We start from the raw sequence: 16,851 nt of genomic DNA, 5'->3' as shown, positions 1-16,851 counted from the left end.
TTGAATTTAAAAGTTAGTAGTTAATAGGTTAGAAGTTAGTATTGTTTTGCTGTTGCTTTTCATTTTAAGACATTCTTTGGAGAACACTCAATCCACTTATCACAAGCATGGATCCTTGAACCAAGACATCTTCCAAAGGAAGGAAAAAAGGCCAAGTTTCCACACAATACCATGAAAGAGGGAAGACTTACAATCTCACTAACTAGAATGATTATGCCTTTTGTGTCACAAATTTAGCGCTATGTTAAGCAATCGTAATTGGACTTATGTAGAAGTCACAACTATTTGAGGTCGGACAATAGAATTTTGGTGTTAATGCATGTTAGAGACATAGTATAATAGACTATGCTCATGAAACATACCACACAAAAAAAGGATATGCAAAAGGTGTGGCCTAATCTCATCCATACTCATGTTAATTTTTCAATCAACTAGCCTTAGGATTTTGAGATATCATAGGCCAAATGGAATGAATGAATGAAGAAGGGGAATAAGATGAAGTGGGAGGGGAATGGATCAAAACACAAATTGGTCAAAGGAGGACTTTTACCAAATTAATATCATCCATTCATTTTGGGAGATGGAATGTACATTCCATCAATCCCCTAATTCCAATGATATTAATTTGACAAAGTCAAATCAACCTTGACCAAGGCCCAACAACAATAATCAAACTCAAACAAGTCATCACAATTGGTCAACAAATTTATTTGGCATCTAATCAAATTAAAAATACTAAAATAAGGCATTTAAATTAAATATGGTTTATCTAATTCGTAAAACCTCATCAAAACACCAAAGAAATGGCCATGAGATTTATCATAGGTAAAACAAGGTCAAAGGACCTTGGAGAAAAAATTTCATAATTTTTGAACATTTAAAAGTATTTTTAAACAATTAAAAACAAATGATAAATCAATTAAATCATGAAAAATATTAATAATGATCCAAAAATTTTTTAACTCAGAATATGAAAGAGGAAATTATTTGAAATTTTTTGGTGAAACTCCCATATTTTTTTGGATCAATATTAAAATTAATATGAATTAATGAAAATCAAAGGAATTAAAATAAAAAACAGAAAATCAAAAAAACGTGGACCACTTGATCTGCCTCATTAATTGAGGTGGCTGATCAAGTGGTTGAGCGCGTGCGGTTCACCATGCACTTGAGTCAATTGTCCACACACGTGGTAATCAACATGTACGCTCGTGATTAAAATATTTCAGCTGGATCCTATGGTTATGAGAGATGCCAACACATCGCCGGAGCTGTAGCTCCGGTCTTCTTCTCTGGTGGACCTCACCGAACTGGTCCACCTTCAACCATCACCAGAATTAAAAAGAAGGATATAGTTTCAAAGTAAAAATGGCATTGAGCACGAATCTGACCTCAATTTATCCTAACTCCAAGTATATTGAGAGATACATGGAGTTGAAATTTGAGGTACATGAACTGAGTTGCTTCAATTTGGCCTCAAAGCAACTCAATCTTCTTGCCTACATTGGTAGGACTTCAAACAACCAAAGAATCAAGAGAATTGAGCAAGATTTAGAGAGAATCGAAGAGATTAAAATTTCTAGAAAATACCTTCAATGTAGGTCTGGATTCAGCTGTTCTTGCCTTGGCTCGTGCTTGATCTCACTCCAAATGCTTGCAGAAGAAGGATTGAATGCTCAAAAGGTCTTGGGTCCCTAGAGTTTTGAATCTCAAAACACTGAGAATTCAAACTCAATTTCAAGTGAAATTCTCAGGATTATCCTTTGGAATGAGAGGGTTAGAGGTTTGGGATCAAAGCTGGCGCGAATGTGTATCAAATTCTGAGCATATGGAGCTCTATTTATAGACAATTCAATTGATATTTGCACACTTGAAGTGAACTTCGAAAATTAGCAATGTGTGATGCATGAGTGCATGGGCGTGTGCAGGCCCATGAAATCACTCTATCTGATCCATAATTGAGTGTAAGCAAGGCTGAAGTCATGTTGGAATGCTAGGCAATTGTGCATGGATGTTTGAAGTTCAATCTTGCCAAATGATGATACCATGTTCAAGCCATGCGCAGCCTATTCATTTCTTGTCCAAAATTAATGAACTTGGACTTTTTGGAAAGGTTAGATCAAGAGGAACAACTTTCATGTTCAACACTTTCCCATTTGGAGCTTGTAACTTGAAGAATTTTGAGGTGGACGTTTGAAAATTTTAATATATTGGAATTTTTTCTAAGTGTCAAGCCATATGTCTCAATATTCCACATTGCTTAACTTTTTATGTGAGCTTAAAATGAGAAAAGTGTATTCATCAAAGTTGTAGCTATATCAAAGACCTTAAAAATGGTCACCGATTTCATGTCATTTGGATTTGAAATGATAGAGTTATACATTTTTAAAGTTTGGAAAAATCACTTGATCAATGATATAGGTAAAAAATGACCTATGATATAACCTCATATCAGATGCTCATAAAAGTTGAATTAGCTCTCACTCCAAACATAAAATTTGAAGTGGACCTCTTGAATTTGATTATGCAACTTGGAAATATTTAATCTCATAAAAATTGAGCAAGTTATGGCCTTGGGAAGTTGACTTTCAAATTAGGGTTTAGACAAAATGACCTATAATGTTTCAACATAGAAAATGATTTTCCAAGAAAAACGAGATCTAGGTATCAACATGAAAGTTGTTTGGAATGTAATTTAGAGTAAGTTTTCTCTTGGAATCATTTTCATATGGTGAAAATTGTAGGAGATAGGGTCTAGGGAGACCCAGTTTTGATCAGATGAACTCATCTGGCCAACCACCATCAACCAACTTGCTAATCTTCAATTCTCTTGACTTTCTAAGATCATGGTAGATCATATATACATAATATGATTAATTTTGAAGTATCCCTTGAGAAATTTGATCAATTGGTGAGATAGCTTATTGGAGAAGTTACTCAAGATGCCCAGTCAAACTAGGGTTTCCAAGGCAATTCACCCTCAAACTCTTGAAGAAAACTTGATCAATATAACATGTAGAGATCATTGGGCCTCATATATGATGATTATAACCATTCTTGTATTAATTCATGGTGTGCTCTTTGTCATGAGGGTCTCAAACCCTAGATGTGAACTTGATAGATCAATGGAGATCATGCCTTACCTACAAAAGAGTTAAGCAAACACAAAGATATATTTTTGGTATTTTGGTTAGTGAAATGATAAAATACAAGTATGATACAATCACATAGTGCTAGGTGATCTCTCCCAAAAAGAAACCCAATGAAAGAGGGGTAAGGAGGATGCCAAGGTATGATCCCAATGCTAATGGTTATGATGAAATTGCATGAGGGATCTTAGGGTCAAAATTAGGGTCTTACAACGTGTGTTGAACTAATTGAATGTAGGATTGGATATCATCACGAAAAAGGGGTGGGTTAAAAAAATTTAAGCCTCATATTCCTTGTTTCACAAACCATAAACCATGCCATGTGACAACTCTTAAAAGACCTAATTAAGTCATAGTTTATTCTAAAAGCATACTACAATAAGGTTACATAAACTTACTCCTAGAGATTTGCTAATCACCTGCATTGGTATCATATTCTCACTGTATCTTTCACACACACTAGCTAAATCAGCATTGCGTTTGGACTAATGGTCTATTTGTCACACAGTGCCACATTATCCCAATAATGATTTTTCTCAAAACCTGCATGAGCATCGCATTAAAATTACCATTTTGAATGAACAATTTTATTTACAAGATAACACTTAGCATCAAGGGAGTTCCAATAATATGCATCCAGTTGAGGAACTTGATTAAGTGAAAGAAGTCCAATAAGGGGTAAATCACTTTGAGGAATGATCAATCTGAGCTAACCACCCCAAGAGTGGGTTAATTAAAGAAAAATCTCTTCAAGGCTTAGGCAGGGGCAAGTTACCTCAAGAGAACAGTGAAACCCACCTTCTAAATTCCAGTAAATCAAAGGAAAACCACTATAAGAGTTGTTTAATTAGGGGAAAACCACTCCAAAATTGAAACATTAGGGCAAGCCACCTCCAGGTCATGGCAAGCTAACTCCAAGCTCATTTCGAGGAAAATTTCTCCAAAGACCCAGTAAACTGGGGAAATATGAGCTACTCAGGCAAAAGACCATGCCAAACACTAGTAACGTTAAGTTGAAAATACGTGTCAAAGAGATTGTGCTAATACCACATCATCTCACCTTTTTTGCAAAAAAAAGCCTTAGGGAAAAGCAAAAGCACAATCGTCATGCATGGATAATGTCGTTACACTCATGAAATAATTTGCAGGCCGTCATATCATATCAGGCAAATAAGTTAATGTTCTCCCAGGAACAAACACACGGCTTATCAACAAGAGATCAAACTTGGGGCACCAAGAGCATCCACATACATCCTCCGATCATCGCATCGCCAAAGACCGAGTGTCGGGAATTCGAATCCTTTCATCAAAAAACCAAAGTCCAATCCATATTGGAAACTACAAAAAAAAACAAAGTCTAATCTCTATTGGTCTCCCAAAATAAGAGTCCACCTTGCTGGCATATTCCTAAACTCAAATCCCATCGACATTGGTACCTAAAAAACCCCACCTTCGAAAAAGGGAGACCAATCCAAAAATCCAATCACCTGTATGCATTCTTACATGCATTGCATATATCACTTAATACATAGCTTTCTCACCGAAATGGGAAGTTTCCAAAAAACCTTTTCAATCATCTGCATGCATCTCATGCATAACTTACCCGCCAAAACAGGAAGTTTCCAAAAAAAACCAATCACTCATCTGCATTCTCATATGCATTACACACATCATTTCCTACGTAACTTTCTTGCCAAAATAGGAAATTTCATAAAAAAAACACTCTCGCTGAAACGAGAAGTTTCATCAATTACATGCATCACCTGCATGCATAACTTTTCTGCCGAAACATGAAGTTTCATAAAAGAACTCTCTCCCAAACGATAAGTCTTCATCAAACATGCACAACTGCATGCATATATTTTCTACCGAAACAAAAAATTTCATCCATAACTTTTATGCTAAAACAAGAAGTTTCATAAAATAACTCTCTCTCGCTGAAACAAGAAGTTTTCATCAATCAGGCACCACTTGCATGCATAACTTTTTGGTCGAAACAAAAAATGTCATCCATAACTTACCTGCTGAAATAGGAAATTTCAAAAGAACTCACCTAAATGGGAAGTTTTCATCAAACATGCATATATTTTCTACCAAAACAGAAAATTTCATCCTTAGCTTTCCTGCTGAAATATGGAGTTTCATAAAAAAAACTTTCTCGTCGAAACTAGAAGTTTTCATCCAACATGCATCACTTCATGCACGACTTTCCTGCCAAAACAGGAAATTTCATCCAAAGAACTCTCCCTCTGAAATGGGAAGTTTCCTCAAAGTTCAATTTGCCTGCATTCTCACATGTATACATAGCTTTTCTGCTGAAATAGGAAATTTCATACATAACTTTCCTGCCAAAATAGGAAGTTTCATAAAAGAACTCTCTCACTGAAACATGAAGTTTTCATAAAACATGCACCACTGCATGCATAGATTTTCTACCGAAACAGAAAATTTCATCCTTAACTTTCTTGTCGAAACAAGAAGTTTCACAAAACAAGTCTCTCGCTGAAACGAGAAGTTTTCATTAAACATGCATCACTGCATGCATGGCTTTCCTGCTGAGACATGAAATTTCATCCAAAGAACTCTTCTGCCGAAACGTGAAGTTTCATCAAAATCCAATTTGCTTGCATTCTCACATGCGTACATAACTTTCCTACCAAAACATGAAATTTCATACATAACTTTCCCGCCGAAACATGAAGTTTCATAAAAGAACTCTCTCACTGAAAAGGGAAGTTTTCATCAAATAAGCACCACATGCATGCATAACTTTTCTGCTGAAACATAAAATTTTATCTATAACTTTCCTGCTCAAACATGAAATTCCAAAAGATCTCTCTCGTGAAACAAGAAGTTTTCATAGAAAACATACATCACTGCATGCATAGTGTAAGACCCCAATTTTGACCCTAAGATCCCTCATGTTATCTCATCATATGCATTAGCATTGGGATCACACCTTGGCATCCTCCATACCCCTCATTCATTGGGTTTGCCTTGGGAGAGATCACCAAGCATCATGTGATTGTATCATACTTTGTCTTTTTATCATTTATTAGTAACCAAAATACCAAACATATGTCTTTGTATAAACTAACTCTTTTGTAGGTAGGGCATGTGCTCACCTTTGATCTATCAAGCTCACATCTAGGATTTAAGACCCTCAGTGTAAAGAGCTCAATCAAGATTGGTTTACTATGGCTCTAAGCATCATATATGGATCCTCATGATCTCCACATGTTATTTTGATCAAGAATTCATCAAGAGTTTGGAGTTGGTTTGCCATGGAAACCCTAGTCCATCTAGGTATCTTGTGTAACTTCTTCAACAAGCTTCTTCAAAATTTGATCAAATACTTCAAGGGATATTTCAAATTTCATCATATTATGCATATATGATCCTCCATGAGTCCCAAACGTCAAGAGAATTGCATGTTAGCAAGTTGGTTCGTGGGGGTTGACCAGAGGAATTCAACTAATCAAAATCGGGGTTCCCTAGACCCTATCTCCTACAAATTTTGTCATATTAAAATGATTCTAAGATAAACGTTACTCTAAATTCCATTACAAACAACTTTCATGTTGAGGTCTAGAGCTAGTTTTGCTTGGAAAGTCATTTTTTATGGTGAAATATTATAGGTCATTTGTCTAAACCCTAATTTGGAGGTCAACTTCCCAAGGCCATAACCTGCTCAATTTTTATCAGATGAAATATTTCCAAGTTTCACAATCAAATTTAATATGTATGCTTAAACGTTTATGTTTGGAGGAAGAGCTAATTCAACTTTTATGAGCATGTGATATGAGGATACATTATAGGTCATTTTGGACCAATGCCATTGAATAAGTGATTTTCCTCAACTTAAAAAATGCATAACTCCTTCATATTAAATCTAAATTAGGTCAAATTTGTGACCATTTTGGAGGATTTAGAGATAGATACAACTTTAATGAAGGAATGTTTCTCATTTGAAGCTCACATAAAAAGTTAGCCAAGATGGAATAAGTGAACATATGGCTTGACACTTAGAATTTTTTTTAACATGTTTGATTTTCCCAACTTTCACCTCAAAATTCATCATGATCCAAGCTTTAAATGAAAAGGTGTCCAACATGAAAGTTGTTCCTCTTGATCTAACCTTTCCAAAAAGTCCAATTTCATCCATTTTGGACAAGATTTGAATGGGATGCGCATGGCTTGAACATTGCATCATCATTTGGCAAGATTGAACTTCAAACTCCCACACACCAATGCATGACATTCCAACATGATCTCAGACTTGTTTGTATTCAATTATGGACCAAATGACATGATTTCATGGGCCTGTACACGCCCATGCACCCATGCATCACTCATTGCTATTTTTGGATTCCATGTTCAAGTGTGCAAATGTCAATTGAATTGGTTATAAATAGAGACCTTTAGGCTCAGAACAAAGGACCCTGTGTGCCAGCTTTGAATCCACACCTTCAAACCCTTCCATTTCAGTGGACAACCTTGAGAATTTCCATTGGAAATTGAGTTTGAATCTCACTGTTTTGAGATCAAAAAACTCCAAGGATCCAAAACCTTTTGATCATTCTAATCTACTCCTTCAAGCATTCAGAGCAAGATCAAGCACAAGCAAGAGTAAGATCAATCGAATTCAGACCTACATTGAAGGTATTTTCCAGGTATTTTCATCTCTTCGATTCTCACTCAATTCTCCATAGTTCTCTTGGATCTTTGGTTGTCTGAAATCCTACCAATCTAGGCAACACGATTGAGTTGCTTTGAGGTCAAATCGAAGCAACTCAGACCGTGCAACTCAAAATTCAACTCCTTGTATCTCTCAATATACTTGGATTTAGGATGAACTGAGGCCAGATTCGAGCTCAGTGCCATTTTTACTTTAAAATCATGTCCTTCTTTTTAATTTTGGTGATGGTTGTGACTGAACCAGTCCGGTGAGGCTCACCGGAGAAGGAGATCGGAGCTTTGGCTCCGGTGGTGAGTTGGCAGTCCTCAGAACCATAGGATCCATTTGATTTAATCTAATCTCACGCGTTGGTTTGAATTACCATTGTTGTGGCGTGCTGACTCAGGTCCATAGTGGAAAGCGCGCTGAGAGCCACTTGATCTGCCACCTCAATTAATGAGGGAGTTCAAGTGGTCCACGTTTTCTCTGATTATTTGATTTTAATTTTATTTGTTCTATTTTCATTAATTCATATTAATTTTAATATTGATCCAAAAAATACGAGAGTTTCACAATTTTTTTTAAATAAATTCCTCTTTCATTTTCTGAATTAAAATTATTTTTTGGATCATTATTAATATTTTTCATGATTTAATTGATTTTGTGAATATTTTTAATTGTTTAAAAATAGTTTTAAGTTTCTAAAAATTATGAAATTTTTTCTCCAAGGTCCTTTGACCTTGTTTGACCTATGATAAATCTCATGGCCATTTCTTTGGTGTTTTGATGAGGTTTTAGGAATTTGACAAACCATAATTTAATTTAATGCATATTTTAGTTGATTTTAATTATTTAAATGCAAAATAAATTGTGTCGAGCTTCTAATTTTGACTTGTGTTATTGGGCCTTGGTCAAGGTTGATTTGACTTTGTTGAGTTAAAATCATTGGATTTAGGGGATTGATGAAATGTACATTTCATCTCCCAAAATGAATGAACAATTTTAATTTAGTAAAAGTCCTCCTTTGACCAATTTGTGTTGATTCCATTTCCCCTCCCTCTTCATCTCAACCCCCTTCTCTATTCATTCATGTCATGGACCTATGATATATCTATATCCTAAGGCTAGTTGATTGCAAAATCAACACGAGTATGGATGAGATTAGGTCCACCCTTTTGCATATTCTTTTTTAAGTGTGGTATGTTTTAGGACCATGGTTCATAATACCATGTATCTAACATGCATTAACACTGAAATTTCTATTGCCTGGCCTCAAATAGTTGTGACTTATACATAAGTCCAATTACGATTGCTTAACATAGCGCTAAGTTGTTAACATAAAAAGGCATAATATTCTAGTAAGTGAGATTGTAAGTCTCCCCTCTTTCATGGTATTGTGTGGAAACTTGGCCTTTTTTCCTTCCTTTGGAAGATGTCTTGGTTTAAGGATCCATGCTTGTGATAAGTGGGTTGAGTGTTCTCCAGAGAATGACTTAAACAAAACCAAAGCAGAAGCAATACTAACTTCTAATCAACTAACAACTAACATTTAATTTCCAGCCATTTACCTTTATGCACTTTAATTTTAAGTCTTTATTCATTTGCCATTATTCATACCATTCAATTTGTCTACTTTAGTGCCATTTTTACTTTGCTCATTTGAGCCATATCTTGTGAATATATTGCGTTTGTACATACTTGTTTGTGTTTGTGGTCTTTAGACCTTAATGTACATAATAAAAACAAAAAACCCTAAAAGTCATTTTGTGTGGACTGTTCGATTTGATCTGAGACATTGGACTTAGAATTAGGCAACACTCCCTTTGCAAAAGGACTTGGCCAATGCCAACCTTCATGAAACCAAGTGCTTGTGAAGTGAATATTCATCTGATACAATATTGAAGATCCATTGGAGTTCATCTGCAACATGATCATATTGAAGCTGTTATTTTGAACCTGTGTCTAATGCCTATCTTTGAAGTCATCTGATACATGGGGAATTATGAAGAAGATCATGGAGTTGCTAAGCTTGGATGTGGCTATATTTATTTGATGCCTTGCTCTTCACCTTGCTATTTGTGTATTGATATTGCTTGATTCTAAAGTCCAAGGGAAAATTGGGTTTCTATATGATATTCTTGTCTATTGGATTGCATCCCATTAGTCAGATCTTTTCAACTCTTAACTTTTAAATTTTTGCTTAGGATTAGTCTCTTCATCTCCTCCCCATTTCTTTAATTTCAAATCTCTCCCTCCTTTCAAAAATCTTCTTTTCTTGTGATTTCTAAACTTTGACCATATTACAAATTAGAAACTTTGGCCTTATGTCATTGCATTTTCAAACTCACTTTCTTAATCAAACTTGTAAATGAACTTAATTATACTTGACTTAAAATTTCAAAAGCCAAAAAGAACTAACACTCATTCAAACCTCTTTAGGCCTCTTGTGCCTTTGTCAAACGCAAAATTTTGTTAAAAGCAACTCATTCACTTTGAAATTTATACCACGAACTACGAGGTTTTGATCCCTCATTTTTATGTTGGTACGTAGGCACAAGTTCCGAAGGTCTGGTCAAACACAAAAATATAATTAATGAATTCTTTTCTCATCCCTCCACTTTATTTATTGCAAACATCATTTATACCGAAATACATATGCACACAAGAAAGGGCTCCCTAGGAGTACCTAGGACACTTTGGATGCTAACACCTTCCCTCTGTGTAACCAACCCTCTTATTTGTAATCTATGGCATTTTATTAGTTTTGATTTGAAAACTTCTTATTTTTGGGTTTTGTTCGTACTTTTCCCTTTTCCCTTGGAAACAATAAAAGCGCGGTGGCGACTCTGGTTTTATTGACATCTAGCTTATCCATAGCTTGATGGTCATGAATTTACCGCTACAGAAATTAAGTGGAGACTCTGCTAGGGAGTAGTCTCTAGTGGGTTTAACCTACTTTTTTGTGTGTATATAATTGTATATTTGATGTATGTATATTTATTTGTGTGATATAATCTGCTTGTTGTGCTTGGTGATCTCTGAGTGGTGAGATAAGTTCTAACCCAAACTTGAGTGCAATTAAGATAGGAGGATGGTATAGTCATGTTCGACTTGTGTGGAGTAGTCCTTAATAAGTTGGCTTGAGACCCATCTACTCAGTGGAGACCCTTTTGGAGTTATGAATGTCACAGAAGTCATTTGTGGTTAGGCATTACTATCTCTGATTTGGGGTCCGAGAAGATGAGGACCGTAGAACATTTAACCCTCTTGGCCTATTTAGGACGTAGTGCGGAGATTGTTCAAGTGTAGACTTGATAATAGTTGTTACGCACTACTACACTCAGACGAGTTTCTCTTGAGAATATTATGGGTTGATGAGTCAGTCATCCTAACCTGTAATATCCGATAGATGGAATTAATACTCTGGGAACTTTTTATAATATGACCTACAGGTTTTTATCCTTAGTTCACTCCTTTGGGATGGTTCTTACCCAGACTCCATGCTCGTGACTCACAACAAACCCTTTGATTCTTGGTTGATCCAATCAAGTCTTGTCAATATCAATGGAACTTGGGTGTTGATAAGGTGAAAACTGTAATCCTCCAAAATGGATGATTGATCTTGATAATGACTTGATTCATCCCTTGACCTTTGTTTGTTTTCCTTATGTGTGATCCCTTATTTGTGATTGTCGCATTCATGCATTCACGCGCATCATAACATTCATCACACGAAAATTTCAAGGAACTGAGTCTTATTTGAAAATATTTTCAGACCATGGATTATGGACGAAGGAACACTAAGAAGTACAGTTTCAGATGTCCGGATTTGAAAGAGTTAAGGAAGCTATTATATTTTGTATTAGATCCCTTGGACTTCAAACAACGTCATGGGAATCTTCTATCTGTGTTGTCTGCTGATATAGTGGAAGGGCTTTTAAGTGTGTTGGTTCAGTTTTACGATCCTCTCTACCATTGCTTCACTTTTCCTAATTATCAGCTTGTGCCTACGTTAGAGGAGTATGCCCATCTCTTAGGAATACCTGTTTCTAACAAAGTGCCGTTTAGTGGATTGAAAGAGATTCCCAGATCTCATATTATAATTGAATCTCTTGACTTGAAGAAATCTGAGATAGAGGCTCATTGGATAAAGAAAGGAGGATTGTTTGGATTGACTTCTGAGTTCCTCATCAAGGAAGCTATTGCCTTTGCTCAAGCCGGTAGTGTGGATGCTTTTGAAGCTATCTTTGTGTTGCTCATCTATGGGAATCCTGTGCCTACTTTGCTAGGAGATATGTATTTCTCTTTACATCTAAGTAATTCTAAAGGTGGTGGAACTATTGTGTGATGTGTTCCTCTTCTGTACAAGTGGTTTATTTCGCACTTGCCTCAGACACCTACTTTTATGGAGAACAAACAATGTCTAAGGTGGTCTCAGAGACTTATGTCTCTCACTAATGATGATATAGTTTAGTATGACTCTTCATTGAGTAGCTTGGAGATTATTGATTATTTTGGTGAATTCTCTAATGTTCCTCTCATCAGTACACAAGGAGGAATCAACTACAACCCTGCTTTGGCTCATCGTCAACTTGGGTTCCCCTTGAGAGATAAACCTAATAACACTTTGTTAGAAGGTCTTTTCTATCAAGAGAGTAAAGATCCCCAATGTTTGAAGCAAAGGATGATACACGTTTGGCATAATTTGCATAGGAAAGAAAGATCTGAGCTTGGTCCACACAATTGTGTAGCTTTGGAAGCTTACACTCTTTGGGTGAAGAAGAGAGCTTTGGAATTGAAGATGCCTTATGCTTGTAATAGACCTATGTCTATGGTTGTGGTTAAGCCATTAAATCTCCCTAACCAAGATGTAGAGGAGTTGGAAGACGCACTCGCCAAGATGAAGCAAGAGAAGGATATGTGGGAAGAGCGATTCCATGCTTTGAGCAGAAAGCATGAAGAGTTGCAGCTTGAGTCTAAGGACAAAGATGCGCTTATTGAGCTTCTTGAAGACCGGGTAACAAAGATACAGAGAGAACCAAAGGTTTTATCTTCCTCTAGTATACCTCAATCTTCCGTCGCTTGGAAGAAGATTTTTCATTTACTTGTCCTTGAGAAGACTCAATGAGGACTTCTTTTGTGTCCGAGATTCGACGCATCCGAAGGAAGTACGTGCCTGCAGCCAAATCTTCTGATATTGTTGTTAGGGATCCTTAGGATGACTAGTCTCATTTCCTCTTGTATTTTGTATTTTGGTTTCTGAAATTGTACTCAGTGTAATCCTTCCAATTATATAAATAAAAGAGATTTTTTATGTTCATATCAAATTGTTGCAATTGTTGTTATAAATGTATATATTTTCAAATAAAATAGTAAGTTCCTTGAAAATAAAAAACAATCAAGCATTGCATTTCATACATCATTTGCATAACAGGTTTCTCTTTCGCGAGATGTCTTATTGGTTATTCTTCTGTGCTTCAGCCAAGCTGGCTCATCGATACAATACCCGCGCCAATCACTCAAGAATCATGGAACATATAGAGCAAGAGAACAGAGACTTGAAGGACGAGATCGCCCGCCTGACTGCCATGATGGAGTCAGTGTTAGCCGCTCAGAGCCAATTTTCTCCAACGCCTCCTCCTTAGAGGACTGTCATTTCAGAGGTTGCTACCTCTACCATTCCTGCTACTGCTACTCACTTTGCGCCTGCCATGCCTGCCGGATTCCCGTGGGGAATGCCACCCAACTTTGTGCCCGAGGGTTTTGCGCCTACATTTACTTCCATGCCGACATATAGCCCGATCATGTCTGTGCCACCATCGGTTGTTCACACTTTACCCTGCGTTGAGGACACTATCCATCATTCTGAGCCGTCTGAGGGTCCGAATGTTTATGAGAAGATGGATGAAATGAAAGACCAATTCCTTGAGCTACGATAGGAGTTGAAGACCTTGAGGGGAAAGGATCTATTTGATAAGAGTGCTGCAGAACTTTGCTTGGTTCCTAATGTGAAAATCTCGATGAAGTTCAAAATCCTTGACTTTGAAAAGTATAAGGGGAATACCTGCCCGCTCAGTCATCTCGTCATGTATGCTAGAAAGATGTCGACGCAAACTGATAATGATCAGTTACTGATTCACTATTTCCAAAACAGTTTGACTAGAGCTGCCTTTAGGTGGTACATGGGTTTGGATAGTGAGAGTATCTGCACATTCAATGATTTGGCTGAGGCTTTAGTGAAGAAGTACAAGTATAATGTGGATATGGCGCCAGATAGGGATCAGTTGAGGTCATTGTCTCAGAAGGATAAGGAGACATTTAAAGAATATGCTCAGCGATGGAGAGAGCTTGCCGCTTAGATTACCCCTCCTTTGGAAGAAAAGGAGATGACCAAGATTTTCCTCAAGACCCTAAGCTCATTTTACTATGAGCAGATGATTGCTAGTGCCCCCAGTGACTTTACCGAAATGGTAAACATGGGGATGAGGTTAGAAGAAGGTGTCCGTGAGGGACAGTTATCTAAAGAGGAGGTTCCATCCAACAAGAAATATGACAGTGGGTTTGCCAAGAAGAAAGAGAATGAGACCAATACAATATCTGTTGGGAGGCAAAAGAGGCCTCATGTAAGAAGAAGTCAACAACCCCGTCAACACCATCATCAAGTATCATTTGTAATTCCGGTATTTTCTAACAATCAATCAACACCAATTCAACAACAACGTCAACAACCGCCACCACATCGAGCAAACACCTACAATAATAACAATATCAATTAAGAAAAGTAGTGGTCGTGTCTTTGGGCCGGTGTTCCCTAAGAATGTGGAGGATGTATCTGTTAGTAAGAAAGTTAAAGTGCCTGCAGTAGATCCAGTTAGCGCTCCGAAGTGTCAGTCTAGTGAATCCAATGGTTTGAAGTCCTGTGATGATGATGAGGTACTCATATTAATTAAGAAAAGTGAATTTAATATGGTGGAGCAGCTGCTCCAAACCCCCCTCCAAGATTTCAGTGTTGTCTCTACTTATGAATTCTAAAGCGCACAGAGAAGCACTACAGAAGGTATTAGAACAAGCTTATGTTGAGCATGATGTTACGATGGATCAGTTTGATCATATTGTAGCTAACATCACTTCCTGCAACAATTTGAGCTTCTGTGATGAGGAACTTCCTGAGGAGGGTAGAAATCACAATTTAGCGTTGCATATTTCAATGAATTGCAAGGAGGAAGCTCTGTCAAATGTGTTGGTTGATACCAATTCTTCTTTGAATGTAATCCCGAAATCAACCTTGTCAAGATTTTCGTATCAAGGAGCTCCGATGAGGTATAGTGGCGTGATTGTCAAGGCTTTTGATGGTTCTCGCAAAACTGTGATTGGCAAAGTGGACCTTCTTGTGAAGATAGGTCTGAGTGATTTCCAAATTACTTTCCAAGTAATGGATATCCACCCGGCCTATAGCTGTTTGTTAGGAAGGCCATGGATACATGAGGCAGGAGCTGTTACATCCACATTGCATCAGAAATTGAAGTTTGTCAAAAACAGAAAGCTTGTTATCGTCGGTGGAGAGAAGACTTTGTTGGTAAGCCACCTGTCGTCTTTGTCTTATGTAGAAGCTGAGGATGAGGTTAGGACTCCGTTCCAAGCCTTATTTATTGCTAAGGAAAAGAGAGTTGGGGCACCTATGTCCTCCTTCAAAGATGCACAGAAGATTGTCGAAGAAGGTAATTCTAATAAGTGGGGCCAGATGGTAGAGGTCATCGACAACAAGAGCAAAGCTGGTTTGGGATTCAAACAAGGTTCATATGTGATTAGAGCTGAAGATGTGCAACCCAGTTTTCGTAGCGGAGGGTTCATTCATGGTAATGAACAACACTTAGTTGTTGTGATCGAGGGTGATGAAGATGAAGACTGCACCAATTATGTGACGCATGGAAAAGCTTGCGAAAATTGGACTGCTGTTAATATTCCTATTATTGTGCATCGATCTAAGTAATTGCTTTTATTTATTTTTTGAAAATACTTCTCCTATGCCTAAGGGAGAAGTGAAAATTGTTTGGGCATTTTCAAATTTTGATCATCAATAAAATACAACTCTATTCATCCATATCTATGATGTTTTATTTTTACTTTTTTCTTTTCTGAAAATGGTAATCACAAAAAACATAAATAAATAAATAGAATTGTCCATTTTCATAATATTTGGTCACAAATCACTTATCTAAAATCAAAATATCAAATCATTATGCAGGATGGTTTCTAAACCTATTGAATACAATGATCCTACTCTTTCTCCAAACTTTGAATTCCCTGTGTTTGAGGCCGAGGAAGGAAGTGATGAAGAAGTATCTGATGAACTATCTCGTCTACTTGAGCACGAGGAAAAAGCCATTCAGCCATTCGAAGAGAAGATTAAGTTGGTCAACTTGGGTTCCGAAGATGATGTGAAGGAAGTCAAGGTTGGGTATCGACTGTGTCCAGAAGTGAAGAAGGGGTTGATTGGTCTTCTCTAAGAGTATTCAGATGTGTTTGCTTGGTCCTATCAAGACATGCCTGGTTTGGATTCTGAGATTGTGGAGCATAGATTGTCGTTGAAGCCAGAATGCCCACCAGTCAAGCAGAAGTTAAGGAGGACTCATCCTGACATGGCAGTGAAGATCAAAGAAGAAATGCAAAAGCAGATTGATGTCGGTTTCCTTCTTACTGTTGAGTATCCGCAATGGGTGGCCAACATTGTGCCTCTTCCGAAGAAGGATGGAAAAGTACGTATGTGTGTTGATTATAGAGATTTGAATAAAGCCAGTCCGAAAAATGATTTTCCTCTGCCACACATTGATATGTTGGTAGACAATACAACTAAATTCAAAGTCTTTTCCTTTATGGATGGATTTTCCGGATATAATCCAATCAAGATGGCACCCGAAGATATGGAGAAGACCACATTCATTACACCCTGGGGAACATTCTGTTATAGAGTGATACCTTTCGGTCTAAAGAATGCTGGTGCAATTTACTAGAGAGCAATGACTA

The sequence above is a fragment of the Lathyrus oleraceus genome, chromosome 7 (genome assembly GCF_024323335.1).
Source record: "Lathyrus oleraceus cultivar Zhongwan6 chromosome 7, CAAS_Psat_ZW6_1.0, whole genome shotgun sequence".
Lineage (NCBI taxonomy): Eukaryota > Viridiplantae > Streptophyta > Magnoliopsida > Fabales > Fabaceae > Lathyrus > Lathyrus oleraceus.
The sequence above is the reverse complement of the archived record's forward strand: the minus strand, read 5'-3'. Positions refer to the sequence as shown.